Source organism: Callorhinus ursinus, unplaced genomic scaffold, assembly GCF_003265705.2.
Source record: "Callorhinus ursinus isolate GAN/ISIS: 27379988/994484 unplaced genomic scaffold, GSC_fseal_2.0 scaffold3, whole genome shotgun sequence".
Classification (NCBI taxonomy): Eukaryota; Metazoa; Chordata; class Mammalia; order Carnivora; family Otariidae; genus Callorhinus; species Callorhinus ursinus.
Genome location: NW_027397065.1, coordinates 6,366,205 through 6,383,456, shown reverse-complemented (window position 1 = coordinate 6,383,456; position 17,252 = coordinate 6,366,205). Strand labels below are relative to the sequence as shown.

The 17,252-nt window shown below is 37.2% G+C and overlaps 1 pseudogene; it reads left to right on the top strand.

Annotated features, from left to right (window-relative positions):
- Positions 1-7,952: 7,952 nt before the first annotated feature.
- Positions 7,953-14,388, top strand: LOC112819855 (large ribosomal subunit protein uL6 pseudogene; annotated as a pseudogene).
- Positions 14,389-17,252: the final 2,864 nt, after the last annotated feature.

The window sequence follows — 17,252 nt, the reverse complement described above, 5'->3', positions numbered from 1 at the left end:
TAATTCTATGATGCTGGGATTAGGCAAGCAGCTGATGGCTTGATCAGTCAGGGGCTAACCTGAAAACTGCTGACTTCCTGGATGTGAGCCAAAGATTGCCCTTGGGGTTGAGATAAGCCAGTTAATCTCCTGACTGAAACAACTAGTCTAGACATTGAATTGCTCTCGCCCAGTACTTGTCAGGGATACTGTGGACTGACTACATTCTAATTTTGACCACTGTGTATTCGTGGAATTGCAAGGGTGTCCTGGGCAAGAGTATGGTATGGTTGCCGTAACTTGACTAATTCAGCTGCCAAGAGAAGGTTATATAAGGTAGAGTGTTGGGTTTACATAATTTTTTTTTAGATCAGTTCCCAGTCACTAATGGAGAGAAAACAGCTGTATAATAGATCTAGCTTGTTTTATTCATGTGTAAGAATGTAATAAGGAACCTGTAAGCTGGTATTAGCTGTGCTTCTGATCCTCTGAGAGGTTCTTCTGGCTGTGAGAATCCTTAAAACTTGTTGAGAGAGTCATTTGGGACTACTGTATGCTGATGACTTTGAAATGGACGACACATACAAAATAAAAAGACTTTCTAAAGAGCCAGCATAAAATAAAGGCAGTCATTGGACATTAAACAGAAATTTGGCACAAAATTCTACCTTTACCTGATATTTTGATATAAGAAATGCTAAAACAGATTAAGCAGTGAAATGGGTGTTGCACAGGCCTGAAAGTCTTCAAAGCAATCATCTTCAGCCCAGAGGGCATTGAAGCCTCCAACTTTCAGTTGGGTCTTACTCCATTTTAATATTTGTACCATAACCATTCAATATTTGCCCCTATTTCATTTAAGATATTTTGGGCTAAAAAGATGAATAAAATCAGTTCCTTCCTTTAACAACTTTACATTCCAGTAAAGATGGTCACATCAAATAAGAAAAGAATATCACCAAGAGAAAGTGAATAGCCATCATTACATAGTTACTTGGAGGTTGAGCTGCAGCTGGAATGACTGAAAAAATTCAGACCTTTTTAGAAATCTGTTTCCCTTCATTTTCTTACCTTATTCTACATATTCTTCTCATATTCATCTGTACCTATAGCTCCTGCTTGTGTTTCATGGACACTAAAGGTTTTCTCTCTAGCCTTATTCTCACCCATGCTCTGCTAGCCAAATGTATAATGAATAATTTTTACAAAAATGTCAATATGATCTTTGAGCAGAACCTATTGTCTTATTTTCTTTGGATGTAATCCACTTGAGTTGGCTTTACCATATTCCACCCAGCACCAACTTGAACTCTTGGCGTTCTCTGAGATTCTTTCATTTCCCTCAACTCCAGATCTAATTGGCCTCTAAGTTTAGTTGCTTCTACGCCCTCTTGACTCATTCTGTGCTACAGGTTGGGTTCTGGGATGCAGACTGGGCTTTAAATCAACATCTGGAAGGAAGGGGAAGGAAGTAAGATTGCGTAGAGGGTAAAGTTGAGCTGGAAGGCAGGCACTATAGCCTCAGCCATAAGAATCTTGGGGACTAAAATGACTTCTGAGTTGTCCCACCTTGTACAGAAATGACAGAGCCTTCATCCTTGAAGAAGTTTCTCATGTCTGTTCCACTTGCCTTTCTGTTTCCTTTGCAACCACCTTATTTTCTATAAATCTTTTAACTGCTCCCCTTCCCCTCTTCTTATAGCTTCCCCTTCAGTATAAGGCAAATTCATGTCACTCCACTGATTAAAATCCACCAGTAACTCCTCATCTGCTGCAGGATAAAGTCTTGATTAGGTAGCATGACTTACAAAGACCTTATGAGTTTAGACCTTTTTACCTTTTCAGACTCATTGCTTTACAACTGCTCCTGGACCAATCCTAGGTGCCAGCAACATGGAACTCCTTGCAGTTCCCTAAATGTACCCTATTTACCTTGTGTCTTTGCCATTCTATTCCAAAAGAAAGCCCTTTTCTTACCTTATCTGTCTGCTGAATTCACCCTAATCATTCTTCAAAGAGTCAACTCAAGTTAATTCCTTAAAAGCTTTTCTAGACAAAATCAAGCACTTTAATTTCTGTAGACTCTCATCATGAGCTGTAATTATTTGTTTTTCATTTGTCTCAATCTCTATGATGTAAGAACTCAAAGGGCCAATATATTATAGATACATTAATTCCATGTATATTATAAATACATAAATTCATCTTGTATCCCCTGTGGTTAGCACAATTCCTGGCTCAAAACCATATGTTTCAGAATGAGAAAGAAAGAAAAGGAAGGAAGGAAGGAAGGAAAGAAGGAAGGAAGGAAGGAAGGAAGGAAAAGAAAAAAAAGAAAAGGAAAGAGAAAGAAAGAAAAAGAAAGAAAAGAAAGAGAAAGAAAGAAGAAAGAGAGAAAGAGAAAGAAAGAAAAAGAAAGAAGAAAGAAAAGAAAGAGAGAAAGAAGAAAGAAAGAAAAGAAAGAAAGAAAAGGGAAGGGAAGGGAAGAGAAGATAAAAGAAAAGAAAAAGAAATGAAGGAAGGAGAAAGAAGTCCCTTTCTATACTAACTCTAAATCTTATTCTAATCAACACCAATAATTGCTTCATTGAGGCTTTCATGAGTTCTGAGTCTAATTATTTTGTCAACACAGAAACATTATGATTTGTGAAATTTATTCTTGGTATGCTTTGGCTTTTGCATGACTTTTGCATCTCTGTGAAAAAAAATCACACGTTCATAATTATCAACCACAACAATTTGATCAGTGGTAAAATGGACCTGCCTGGTAGGGCATAGGACTGAGAACCCAAACATCCTCAAGGTGAGCTCGCAAGAGTTCCAGCAGTAGTTATTCAGAGGCATTTGGGACAGTTGGGCAGTCAGCATGAGGCTGACCCACGAGTACACAAGGAATGTATATGTCAGCAGGTGACCAGAATAGGGTGTTGAGGGAGGGAGAGGACAAGGGCTGTTTTATGACTGCTGGTGACAAAGAGAAGTGATTCAGGCTGATGGAATGAAGGCTTCTTCCAGGAGATGCAGCTGTAAGTAGTGGACACCCAGTCACAGCTATTGGCACTCAGAGGTTGTTGATGACCCTTGGAAAGCCTGGTGTGAGGGACACATCTAAGTACTAGCTTTGTAGGTGCCAGGATTGAAGCAGAGAACCAAGCAGAAAATCGGAGCAGCAGGATGGAGACCCACGATATTATGACAGGGCTATGTGGCGGAGGCTTTGCTACTGTGGACAAAACAAGAACTCCTTACGGAAAGTAGAAGCAACATAATGATGGGGCTGGCAAGAGGATTGACTCAATGTGGAGGTACTGATGAAGCCTTTGTTGTCTCCTCAAATACAGGTTTGGGAGCTATTTGGTGAAGGCTTGAAGCTATAATTTGTGAGAATGACCCTCAGTACTAGAGATATAATGGACAATAAATCAAACTTCATTTTAGTCAGGATCCTGGGAACCCATAGAGTCAAAAGTTTCTTCCACTAGTAACCATGAATTATCAAGATATACCCAAGGGTCTAGTTAAGGAATTTATTTTGTGACTGCATTGAAAACAAATTCCCCAAATAGCCCCATCCTTACAGTGCTTTGACCTGTATACTCCTTACAATTCAGAAGAGTGAAGAAAGAAACAGTAGAAGAGAATGTGTTTACAAATACATATTTAACTTGTTTCTCAAAGCCAAGCCTACGGTGAGAAAGGCACTGCAAGAACATAGGCAGAGGGCCCAGGCTGACTTCTAAAGGAGGAGGAAAAGCATACCTTGTCTAAAATGAAAGCAAAACGTAGTGATGTGGTGATGTTTTATATTTTATGTTCACAACTAGGTCATAACTGGGTGACTACATTTCTAATGATGAAGAGCTCAGGATAGGCTGGGAGCAGGGAGAAGAAGAGCAAGGCAAGGCCCCCTCGATGTGTACTCCTTCCACCTGAGACCAGTTAACCACAGAGATGTGCTGCTTATCAGGAAGAATGGGTGCATGAGGTTAGGTCTAGGTGTGAGCAGAAAGAGGAGGGAAAAACAAGAACAGAGAATGACCTCTTGCATCATCTTTGGCATTTGTATAGTAGGCTACTTATATTTATCTTCTAGGATAGAGATTATTTTTATTGATTGTGAAATGGCTTTGTAATGTGTCATCTTGATTTAACTTCCTTCTCCAGAATTCCCTTTTTAGTTTGCTTCTGGTTCACGTGGGCTTCAAGGAAGATTTTCTCACAAGAGTTGGAAAGCTCAAGGAAGGCAGCAGCCATTTTGTAGCATGTGCACACCTTCTTCCAGGTATTCTGTCAAATACTAGTTTAGGTGTTATGTTGAAGGAGTTTCCAGATGTAATTAAAGCCCCACATCAGTTCTTTTTGAGTTAATCATAAAGGAGAACGCTTATGATTAGAATCATAAGTCAGAACCCTGGGTGGTACTGACGTCATCTGGTGGAAGTCCTTTAAAGAGGGGCTGGGCCATCCTTGAGGTGCAGAGACTCCAGGTGGCAGAGAGGAAGGAAAACTGTAAGATAGTTCTACATTTACCTGTGGGACTGCAGCAGCAGCTGGGCTTACCAATGCCTTCCCTTTTCCCTGATCTTCCTTCAGTTTCTCTGACTCCCGAGCCAGCATGTGTTTAGCTCCATGGTTAGAGCCCCTGATTCTGCAGAATACCCTTGTCACCAAGGTCAGAGGCAACAAGAATGGATGTTTTAGTCTATATTTGTTGGATTTCAGCCTCTTTGTAATCATCACTCCTGCCTGCCTGTGTACCCTGGGCTTTGGCATTTGATATAGAGACAGTCTTGCAGAGCCTGCTTAGCCAGGATTTCCCTGTAATAAGTCCGCACACACACACAGGTATATGTCTGTCCATATATATATGTATCAACATGTATGTATGTGTGTTTATGTAGTATAATTATATAAATATATATACAAAATATGAAATACATATAAAAACTTATATACTGGTTCTGTTTCTCTGGTTGAATCTTGATTGATACAGTACCTTTTTATGTTATTTTTATATGTTACTTTACAGTTTACCAAGGATCTCCACATGTTATATTATGGCATAGGGAAAGAAACGGTCCAAGAAACATTAAATGACTTAGCCAATGCCAGTAGGTAACCTAATAAAGACTTGAATTAAAGCTCATTCTCCCTTATCACAACACTCCTTGTAATAACGATGTATTTGAAGAGCTATGCGGAAAAAAATTTGGAAAAGTACAATAGAAATTTTGGGGGGAATAGAAGAAAAATGTATGCAGTTTGGGTTGAATAACTTTTTTATATTCCAAAAAATTATGTAGAATCCCTTGTTTTGGATTTCAATTTTGTGATTAATTCTAATATATAAAGAGAAAAGATAGTACAGAGAATTTAGCAAAGGTTTGCTATTGTAAATTATTACTTGAGGTGAGAGTAAAGTGGGTGAGGTAGTTTGGGTGAGGAGAGATTTTAAAGAAGTAACATCTATAAATTCAAAAAAATAGAACAATAGAAAACCTATGCCATAGGCATTCTACATTCTCTCATGTGTTGTTTAGATATAACAGTTCTAATTTAATCAACAGTAGGCATCATGACCCAGCCTGGCCATTCTCTAGAAATATTTAATCTCTTGAACAATGAAGGTCAGTGTTGAAAAGGATATACATATATGTGTAATAATTTATATGTACGTATAAATATGTATGTGTATACACACACACACACACACATGCATATATTTTTCCCCCTGTGACGACAATATAGGTATAGAATCCTGGAATAAAGTGATAATTTTGGAAATAGCAGTAATTTTTAAATTGAATAGGAAAAAGTTGAAAAAGATGTGCTTGGCATCAAACATCAGTATCTAACCTTTCATTGTTTTTCTTCTCTTCCAGCCTTCATGCAAACCAAGAAAGCCACAGCCCATGCAGAATGGACATATGCTGTAATCCCGCTTGGATCAGTCTTAGTGAGGACCACTAGTTACAAAACAATTTTCCCCATCATGGTTGGGGGTGGGCCCATGGGAAAAGAGCATCTGACTCAAGCAGGGCCAAGAAGGGTCCTTCCCCAGGATATCTTATGCCTGCATCACCATGTCTTCCCACATAGCAAAGCCATGGGAGAAGTGTTGATGGTGGTCCACACCATGTCTTCCATAGTGTGCAAATAAGTCTACAGTAAGAGCCAATAAAGCTACACCATAGGGAGATTAAGGAAAAGGGCTAGTGAAGGGGGAAGCCTGATAGTTCCAGTGGGTGGTTCCTGCTGTCCCCCAGGCCCGGCCCCTCCTGAGGGTAGCTAAATTTTGGATTCTTATAAGTTGCATTTCAAAGAGCAAATGAGGAGCCCTGGCAAATAAGGACGGGTGCAGTGTTCTCCTTCTTCCTCTCGAGATTCTTGCATTCTGAAGTGCAAAGTTGGGTCCGAGTTAGGTCCACTCAGGGGCCAGAACTTGAATCTCTGTGGCCTGCAGAGACATAGGTGGAATGGAACAGTTCTGGTGGTTAATCCTTTTGCAGAATGGTGGGGCCCACAGAACAAGAAGTGAGAACTGATGTGTATTTGCCGTCAAGTTGAATGTGTCCTTTCGTGAAAAGTAAGGGCAAAAACTGGGGGGAAGTCATGAAAGGAGAAAGTATTTTGAGAAATTTTTAAATGCCCCCATTATTTTGTAGTTGTGAGACTTGAGCTTAATTTGAATCCGTAAACTAGAGGGCGTCTGTAGGCATTTAGAAAAGGATGGTTAATTTGCAGCAGATACTAGCTTTTGTGCAAAGTCAGAGAGATGTACTGTAAGGTATGATGCAGATCACTTTAGAGTAATTGAACCATGGCTTTTGCATGCTTTCGACTCGAAGCTTATCTCTATCTGAAGCCTGTAGAAAGTTTTTTCCCATTTACATAACAGGGCAAGAGATTATTACAACTAAAATTAGATCCACGAATTGCTATGCACAGTGCTTTGTAGCATAATCAAATTATGATAAAATAGCCTTTATCTCTTTATTGCTGTATAATATAGTTAGGTTTTTTAGTAATTTGTTTAGAAGTAAAGGAGTGGCAGTACTATCTTATTATACTAAAGTATCGCTGATTTTTGGCCACATTGACACCCTTGCTTGTTTGTTTTTCAGAGATGCTTATTAGAAGAATGGGAGGGATCCTGATAAGGTCTAATTTGTTTTCCTTTCTTTGCCCCTGCCCCTGCCTTTTAAAAAAAATATGGGCCACTGCCCATAAGTTCTTCCTCCTCACCCTTATCATCGGACCTGATAATACCATCCCCAGATTGTGGTTCCTGTTCATTTGATATGACCAGATAAAATCAAAAGCCTTATGCTTTTCCAGCACTGAAGAATCCTGAGCTGTTTTCTCTCAGATTCTGAACAGGGCAAATCACAAGAACCTTGACAGTGGTTAAATTATTCTTGTATGATGTAAATATGGGAGGGGAGGAAAAACAACCAAATTGTTGAGAAGAGAAATAAGGAAGTAGGAGAGAGGAGAAAGTGGACATTAACACTGAGTAACAGAAAAAAATGATAGAAGGAAGAGAAGAGGAAACACTACAAGGATATGGGTATGAGGGCAAAGGAAGATCGACAGCAAAATACAACCCAATGGAATCTTGTAACACAGTGTAAGAGCAGATTTCCATCCCATTTTGAGCGCTGAAAGTTTCCCAATGGCTCTATTCAGCAGAACCCCCACTCCCACCCCGTTCCATATTACCGTTAATGCTAAAGGTAGCAGTAGCTGCAGAGGTGGCATTTTCTTATAATTTAATTTTCAGTTACTGAACTCAGTTACTGACTCTTTACAGCCTGAGGGAAGACGAGGCTTTGTTAAAGCCGCGGCCATTAACTTTCACTTTTCTTTTCAACCTCATTAGATTTCCCAAGGTTTAGTTCTAGACCTAAAACCCTGCACTGTGGCTAAACTATGTAAAATAATATTTTTGGTGAAAAGCAACACCCGCAAAAATGTCACACAAATTTGAAGTTCAGTTGTATCCAGTGATGTCACCAAATGAAATCCTAGTACAGAAAATGCAAGTAATTGGGTATTAAATTTGTCACAGCCTATGACTGCCTTCCTGGCGTCCTGTGGTGCAGTGATGAACCAGAAAGGCTTCTTGTCGGGTAGCGCCTTTATATGTGTGCTCAGTGGGTAGCACAGCCATGCAGACATTAGGCTCACTGAGGCAGGATTTGAAAGGGGGCTGCTAGTCTCAGTTAGTCCATATTGGGTGTCAGAATTTTGATTTAATCAGTGCAGGATGAGCCATTTATTGCGTGTAGAGAGATTTGTTACAAAAATGGCATTTTTCAAATCCTTGTTATAAAAATGTCATTTTTTGATTCCATGACGAAACACCTGAATGAGAACTATGGATGACTGAATGATAATGTAAATGATCTAGAAAGATTGTGTGATGCTTCTGTGATCTGTCTCTACTTACATGTCTTTCAGGGCAGTGTTTCTCTGCTGGCCCAAAGTGTGGACCCTGGGTTGGTGCCCTGTCCCAGATGGGAAGGCACAACCAGGAAGGTTTTATTGCCTCAGGACTCACTTTGCCGTGCATAGAGTCTCTGTGCCTCTGGTCTTTGTGACAAGTTGTTTCTCTCCTCTTGTGCTATATTCTGTCCTTGATGGGATATAGATATTTTAAAGCCATGTCGGTGAGACAAGTCCCTCCTTTGAGGAGCATAAATCTAACTGGATTCCCCCATCCGCTCCAGTGCTGTGGCGCTGCGCAGGTGGCGCTGTATGGGTGACATCACTGACCTGCCTCTCAGCAGCTGTCACTTGGGGTGAACTGCAGGCGACTTCTTGTCCTACATCATGGACACTTGGCTTTACTTGAGATACCGGCTATGTAGGAATCATTCTAAACAATATTTAATGATATGAGTTACTAACAAAAAACTTGGCTTGATAGATGGCTCAAGCATTTTATATTTTATTCTTAATTAAAGAAGTGATGAATAAAAGGAGATCTATCTGATAGTAGGGAATGTACCAGATTTCATTTAGGCTTGCTCTAGAGTAGTATTTTACAAACTTTTAAAAAAATATATAGTGAGAAATATATTTTATGTCATGACCCATTTATTGCAATGTACACAGTTCTTGCTAAGAAATCATGTGATGTGTTTTGACTGTTTCACATCTGGCCTGTTGTACTTATTTCATTTAAAAATACTAGTTAGAACCCACTACATTTATTTCATTACCCACCAATGAGTAGTGACTATTTATAAACAACTTTTCTAGAAGTTTGAGGAAAATAAGCAAAAAGGATAAGAAAGAAGTTTAACTTAATGGAAATTAAATAGTAGACATGTGGGTATAAATTCTAAACACACAGTAGGTGTTTTGTTCTTGTTATTTTTAAGTATTGAATTTAATTGCTGATTATTATTTTTAATGATCTTGATGGTAACTTGTTACACTGACCTCAATATGAGGTTCCAAACCAGTTTGTATGTAAACACAGCATTAACACTCTTTATGGTTATTATCTTATTTAACCTTCAAAATAACACTAGGAGAGAAATTGTTTATCACACGGAGCTGAGGTTAAGAGTTAGGGAATTAGCTCCAGGTAATGGTAGAGTTAGTAAACAGTCCAGCAGAATTCTCCCCAAAGGCTGTGACTTCCCTCCTGCCCACAGGTCCTTAGCTGGTGGTGGGGGTGTGCTGGTGGGAGAGTTATCAGAATTACTGGAGAAGCTCTTTCCAACTATAACTTCTACCTCTCCTGCCCCATACCTCACTTGGGTGCTGCTCAGACTAAAGGAAAAGAAAAGGTGGATGGTATATCTTTAGTATTCTAAATATGAGGTCTATTTAGACCTCATCTTTTTTTAATACTATAATAGTTTGTATAAGTTTTCACTAATGACTCAAAAAATATTACAGATTGAAAAGTATGCCAATTAGTCACGAAAATTTTAGAAGTTAGATAAACGCATAATTTATTAATCTTTCTAAAGACAAAAATAAAAATTTGAAGGTATCACTATTTCTAATAAGCTGTCCATCAGGTAAGCGAGGCATTGTATTGAGAAGAAAATGGCCAACAAATGACACCCCCTTCTCATTTCCTAGCTCACTAGTGACCCAGTTGTTAGACTAAAGCTGTCAGGGGACTCACAAAATAAAAGGATGTAAAGTATGGCACCATATTCCTAAAGCAAGGAGAGGAGAGGAGTAAAGAATGGATTCAAACTTGTGACCATCAACATAATATAGACTGCTATATGCAGAAGATATTCTATACAAAACAAACGGTAACCACAAATCAAAAACCAGTAACAGATACACAAAAAATCAAAAGAAAGGAATTCAAGTATATCACTAAAGAAAGCCAACTAACTGTGAGAAGACAACAAAAAACAACTAACAAAATGACAATAAAAACATATCTATCAATAATTACTTTGAATGTAAATGGACTAAATGCTCTAATCAAAAGACATAGGGTGATAGAATGGATAAAAAACAAGACCCACCCATATGCTGCCTACAAGGGACTCATTTCACATCTAAAGTCACATGCAGATTGAAAGTGAAGGGCTAGAGAAGCAGTTATCATGTACATGGGTGTGAAAAGAAAGCCGGAGTAGCAATACTTGGATCGGACAAAATAGACTTTAAAAAACAGACTGTAACAAGAGACAAAGAAGGACACTATATAATCATTAAGGGGAAAATCCAACAAGAAAATATAACACTTGTAAATATTTATGTATCCAAGGTGGGAGCACCCAAATACTTAAAGTAGTTAATAACAAACATACAAGTGGTAATTAATAGTAATATAATAATAGTAGCAGACTTTAACACCCCTAAAAAAACCAATAGAACAGGTTAATGAAACCAGGAGCTGGTTCTTTGAAAAAAATCAACAAAATTGATAAACCTTTAGCGAGACTCATCAAAAAAAGAGAGGAATCAAATAAAATCAGAAATGAAAGAGGAGAAATAACAACCAATACCACAGAAACACAAAAAATTGCAAGAGAATATTATGAAAACTCATATGCTAAAAAATTGGACAACCTGGAAGAAATGGATAAATTCCTAGAAACATATAACCTCCCAAAATTGAATCAGGAAGAAATAGAAAATTTGAACAGACCAGTTGCCACCAATGAAATTAAATCAATAATCCAAAAACTCCCAACAAACAAAAGTCCAGGACCAGATGGCTTCACAAGTGAATTCTACCAAACATTTAAAGAAAAGTTAATACCTACTCTTCTCAAACTATTCCAAAAAATAATAGAAGAGGAAGGAAAATCTCCAAATTCATTCTATGAGCCTGCGTTACTCTGATACCAAAACCAGATAAACACTATGAAAAAAGAACTACAGGCCAGTATCTCTGATGAACATAGATGCAAAAATCCACAACAAAATACTAGCAAACTGAATCCAACAAAACATTTAAAAAACAAAACAAAACAAAAACATTTAAAAATCATTCACTATGATCAAGTGGGCTTTATTCCTGGGATGAAAGTGTGATTCAGTATTTGCAAATCAATCAATGCAATACATCACATCAGTTAGAGAAAGGATGAAAACCATATGATCATTTCAATAGATGCAGAAAAAGTATTTGACAAAGTACAACATCCATTCATGATAAAAACCCCCAACAAAGTGGGTTTAAAGGGAACATACCTCAACATAATAAAGGCCATGTTTGGAAAACCGACAGCTAACATCATACTCCTTGGTGAAAAACAGAGCTTTCCCCCTAAGATCAGGAACAGGACAAGGATGTCCATTCACCACTTTTATTCAACATAGTCCTGCAAGTCCTAGCCATAGCAATCAGACAAGAAAAAGGAATAAAAGGCATTCAAATTGGTAAGGAAAAAGTAAAACTTTCACTGTCTGTAGATGACATGATAAGATATATAGAAAACCCTGAAGACTCCATCAAAAAAACTACTAGAACTAATAAGTGAATTTAATAAATCACAGGATACAAAATCAATGTATAAAAATCCATTGCATCTCTATTCATAAATAATGAAGCAACAGAGAAATTAAGAAAGCAATCCCATTTATAATTGCACCAAAAATAATAAAATGCCTGACAATACACTTATCCAAGGAGATGAAACACCTGTACTCTGAAAACTATAAGACATTGTTGAAAGACATCAAAGATGACACACATAGAAAGATATTCCATGCTCATGGATTGAAAGATCAAATATTGTTAAAAGATGTTATACTACCCAATGCAATCTACAGATTTAATGCAATTCCTATCAAAATACCAGTAGCATTTTTCATAGAACTAGAAAAAACAATCCTAAAATTTTTGTATGGAACCACAAAACACCCTGAACAGCCAAAACAATCTTGAAAAAGAAAAACAAAGCTAGAGACATCACAATTCCTAATGTCAAGTTATACTACAAAGTGTAGTACTCAAAACAGTATGGTACTGGCACAAAAATAGACACATAGATCAATGGAACAGGATAGAAAGCCCAGAAACCCACAATTATATGGCCAATTAATCTTCAACAAAAGAAGCAAGAATAAGCAAAGAGAAAAAAACAGTCTCCCAAACAAACGGTATTGGGAAAACTGGACCACTTTCATTCACCATACACACAAATAAACTCAAAATGGATTAAAGACCTAAATGTGAGACCTGAAATCATAAAAGTCCTAGAACAGAGCATAGGCAGTAATTTCTCTGACATCAGCCATAGCAACATTTTTCTAGATATATCTCTTGAAGCAAGGGAAATAAAAGCAAGAATAAACTATTGGGCCTATATCAAAATAAAAAACTTCTGTGCAGCAAAGGAAACAATCCACAAAACTAAAAGAAAACATACTGAATTGGAGAAGATATTTGCAAATGACATACCCAATAGAAGGTTAGTATCCAAAATCAATAGAGAACTTATAAAACTCAACACCCAAAAAACAAATAATCAAATTAAAATATGAACAGAAGACATTAACAGACATTTCTCCAAAGAAGACATCTAGATGGCCAACAGAAACATGAAAAGATGCTCAGCATCAATCACCATCAGGAAAATGCAAGTCAAAACCACAATTAGATATCACCTTACGCCTAATGGCTAAAACCAATAACACAAGGAACAAGCATTGACAAGGATGTGGAGAAAAAGGAACCCTCAGGCACTGTCGGTAGGAATGCAAACTGGTACAGCCAGATGGAAAACAGTATGGAGGTTCCTAAAAAAATTAAAAATAGAACTACCCTACAATCCGGTAATCCTACTACTGGGTATTTACCCAAGGAATACAAAACCACTAATTTAAAAGCATACAGGCATATACACAAACAATGAATCATGGAACACTACATCAAAAACTAATGATGTATGGTGATTAACATAACAATAAAATTTTTTTAATTAAAAAAAATACATGAACCCTTTGTTCATTGCAGCATTATTTCTAATAACCAAATTATGGAAGCAACTCAAGTGTCCATCAATAGATAAATGAATAAAGATATATATAGAAACAATGGAATATTATTCAACCTCAAAAAAGAATGAAATCTTGCTATTTGCAACATGGATAGAGCTAGAGAGTATAATGCTAAGTGACACAAGTCAGTCAGAGAAAGACAAATATCCTATGATTTCACTCAATACATGGAATTTAAGAGACAAAACAAATGGAGAAAGGGACAAAGAGAGAAATTAAGAAGCAGACTCAATTACAGAGATCAAGCTGATGGTTACAAGAGGGGAGGTGGGTGGAGGGATGGGTGAAACAGGTGAAGGAGATTAAGATTATACATTGTTTTTGCCGCATCTATTTCAAGAATGCACACCATTCTCCGCAGACTGTCGACATTCCAGAAAGTGCCAACATCACTCTTAAGGGACCTACTGTTATTGTGAAGGGCCCCAGAGGTACCCTGATGGGACTTCAATCACATCAACATAGAACTCCGTCTCCTTGGAAAGAAAAAGAAGAGCCTCTGAGTTGACAAATGGTGGGGAACTAGAAAAAAATTGGCTACTGCTCGCACTATCTGTAGTCATGTACAGAACACAGTCAAGGGTGTTACAATGGGCTTCCATTACAAGATGAGGTCTGTGCATGCTCACTTCCCCATCAGTGTTGTTATTCAGGAGAATAATTCTCTTGTGAAATCCAAATTTCTGGGGTGAAAAATATATCTGCAGTGTTCAGATGAGGCCAGGTATTGCTTGTTCAGTATCTCAAGCCCAGAAAGATGAGTTAATTCTTGAAGGAAATGACATTTAACTTGTATCAAACTCAGCTGCTTTGATTCAGGAAGCCACAACAGTGAAAAACAAGGATATCAGAAAGTTTTTGGATAGTATCTATGTTTCTGAAAAAGGAACAGTTCTGCAGGCTGATGAATAAGATCTAAGTTTTCCAGTTACAGAAACAGCAAGATGCCAGATGATTTTTCAGAGTTACTTGTGATATTTTAAAGATGCAATAAAAGCTATATTGATTTAGGGGTAAAAAAAGAGTACACTTATCATGATGAGCACTAAATAAGGTATAGAATTGTTGATTCACTCTAATGTACACCTGAAACTAATATAACACTGTATGTTTGCTGTAATTAAAATTAAAAAGTTCAAAAAGTTAGATATATTTCTATGATATACTGTATTTTAAAATGAAAAAATGAAATACAATATCTACACTAAATGCAGCTGCCCTTTTAAAATTGACATTGAAAATGTAGTTATAAAATGAAATAAAATGAGATAATAATGCAAAAAAAAGAGAGAGAGGAAGAAGAAGGGGAAGAAGAAGAAAAGAAAAATGTTAAGGATTATTGGATGATTTTTTAAATCATTTTTGAAATTCAAAATATTTTTAAATTGAACTTTCTGCATCTTAGGTCTTTTAATGATTCCACTGTATTGGTAGTGAACTGATACTATATGGATTTTTTTTTTTTTGGTATGAGGTTTTTAACGTATTAATATTCTTTACTTTTTAGATATAAAAGCAGAATGCATGATTAGGGGAATATATTTTACATTTTGATGACAGAATAAATTATGTGGACTGAATTAAACTTTGGGCCTCTCATGACTTAAGTATTATTTAAAAGTCTTCTCTAGAATTACTTTAATTGGTTATGAGTTCTCAGAAATAAAGAATAGCCTTGAAAATATAATCACTAAGCTATCAATTTTAAGTATTTATTTTAATTATTTAAAGAAAAACTGATTTCTTTCTCTGCCTCAAAATCCTTCATTTAATCAAGCAGAGGTGCTCCTATTTTACATGCTAGGTACAATAGTAGGTTGGTGTGGTGGACATCCCTGCTGCTCACCAGTATTTCCAATTCTCCTCCCCTTCTGGCACATGGGAGCATTACGCTTTTCCACGTCCTTGAATTTAGATGCAGTTATGTGGCTTGCTTGGCTAATGTGCAGAAGAGAAGGGCACCACTCGTAGGTGGCATTAAAGAGCCTGTGCAGTACTCTGCATTTTCTCTTCCTTTTTCTGTTGACCTAGGAGAGTACATGTTTCATATGGTAAGTGCTTCAGGCGGTCATCCACAGAGGATGGGTTTCCAGGACCTGCAGACTAAGGATGAGCAAGAAATAAAGTTTGTTGTGTTAATCACTGAGACTTGAGGGTTGTTTGTTACTGCAGCATAATCAAGACCATCTGGTTATAGTTGGTAAATCAAAAAAGGTGGTTAAAACAAAGAAGCTTAGACTGCATATATAAGTCTAAAAATTCTTTTTAGTTTATAATAAGTAGATATATATAAAACAATATTTTTGTTGTTGTTAGCCAAGGGCTTTTCTTTGATTATGAATTTGCCAAATGGAATTCCATACTGTCTTTCACTCATTACCACATAGATCATACTTTATATGTGATTTTCCTTTGAGCAAGAATGTGCAGACACAGGAGAAGCAATCTGAGTGCAGAATCTTCAGGCTTTTTACATTGCCCCTTGCAAATACTTTATAGTTGTCTCTCTTAATAAGCCTATTTTAGGGTTTAGGTGAAGGGGATTGAGAAGTACAAACTTCCAGTTATAAAATAAGTCATGAGGATGAAAACACAGCATAGGAAATACAGGCAATAATACTGTGATAACTTGTATGGTGACAGATGGTAACTACACATATGATCGTGAGCATTATGTAATGTATAGAATTAACAGTCAAATCACTGTGTTTTACACCTGAAATTAATATAACATTGTATGTCAACTACACTTCAATTAAAAAAAAACAGACACTTAAAAATATAAGCCTACTTTGACAACACTTTTTTTTAAATTTTTTATTGTTAAGTTAATCACCATATATTACATCATTTGTTTTGATGTAGTGTTCCATGATTCATTGTTTGTTCATAACACCCAGTGCTCCATGCAGAATGTGCCCTCTTTAATACCCATCACCAGGCTAACCCATCCCCCTACCCTCCTCCCCTCTAGAACCCTCAGTTTGTTTCTCAGAGTCCATCGTCTCTCCTGGTTCGTCTCCCCCTCTGACTTACTCCCCTTCATTCTTCCTCTCCTGCTATCTTCTGAAACAAATAACGCAACATATTTTGACAACACTTTTTACAGAGACTTACCTTTATTGTCTTTAACTCTCCTTAGTTTTCATACAAACACCTGTCATTTTCACACTCATATTTATCAGTTTATGTGGTATTTAATTAAATTTTGTAATTCTAATAACATGTATGGGTGGTAGAAAATTTTAAGAATCAACAACTTTCTTAACAAGCATATAATTCATTTGGCTAGATTAGGAGACTAAAGAATCCTAGAGAATAACCTACTGGTCATGAGTTTTGATGCAAAGAGCATCAGTGCAGCCTTTTACTTTGGAGCCTAGAGAGTTAGTATATTGGACACAAATCTGGTGCATCTTCTCAGGTTTTCTAAATGACCTTCCTCCTTCTCTCTCTTAGGCAGCACCCATTAACACCGAGGCACTTTTCCTTTTGGGAAAGAAACTTGAAGGTTTCACGTAGTCTAGGTAGGAAATGGTGGAGCAAGGAGTCTAACCCAGACAGGTTGACTCCTAACCAGGATAAGAGAGGACAGGAAAATACTTAAATGGAGCCTGAGGCACAGGATAGAAATAGAACACCCTGGGTAGGAATGCTGATGCCAGATGAGAGGCTCTCTAAACACTTGCTCAGAATTAAGCAGTCTCCAGGTAAAGTCAGGGCTAGCTAGTATAAACCTGCTCCTTTTGAAAGATCCCATTTCTACTTCTTACAAT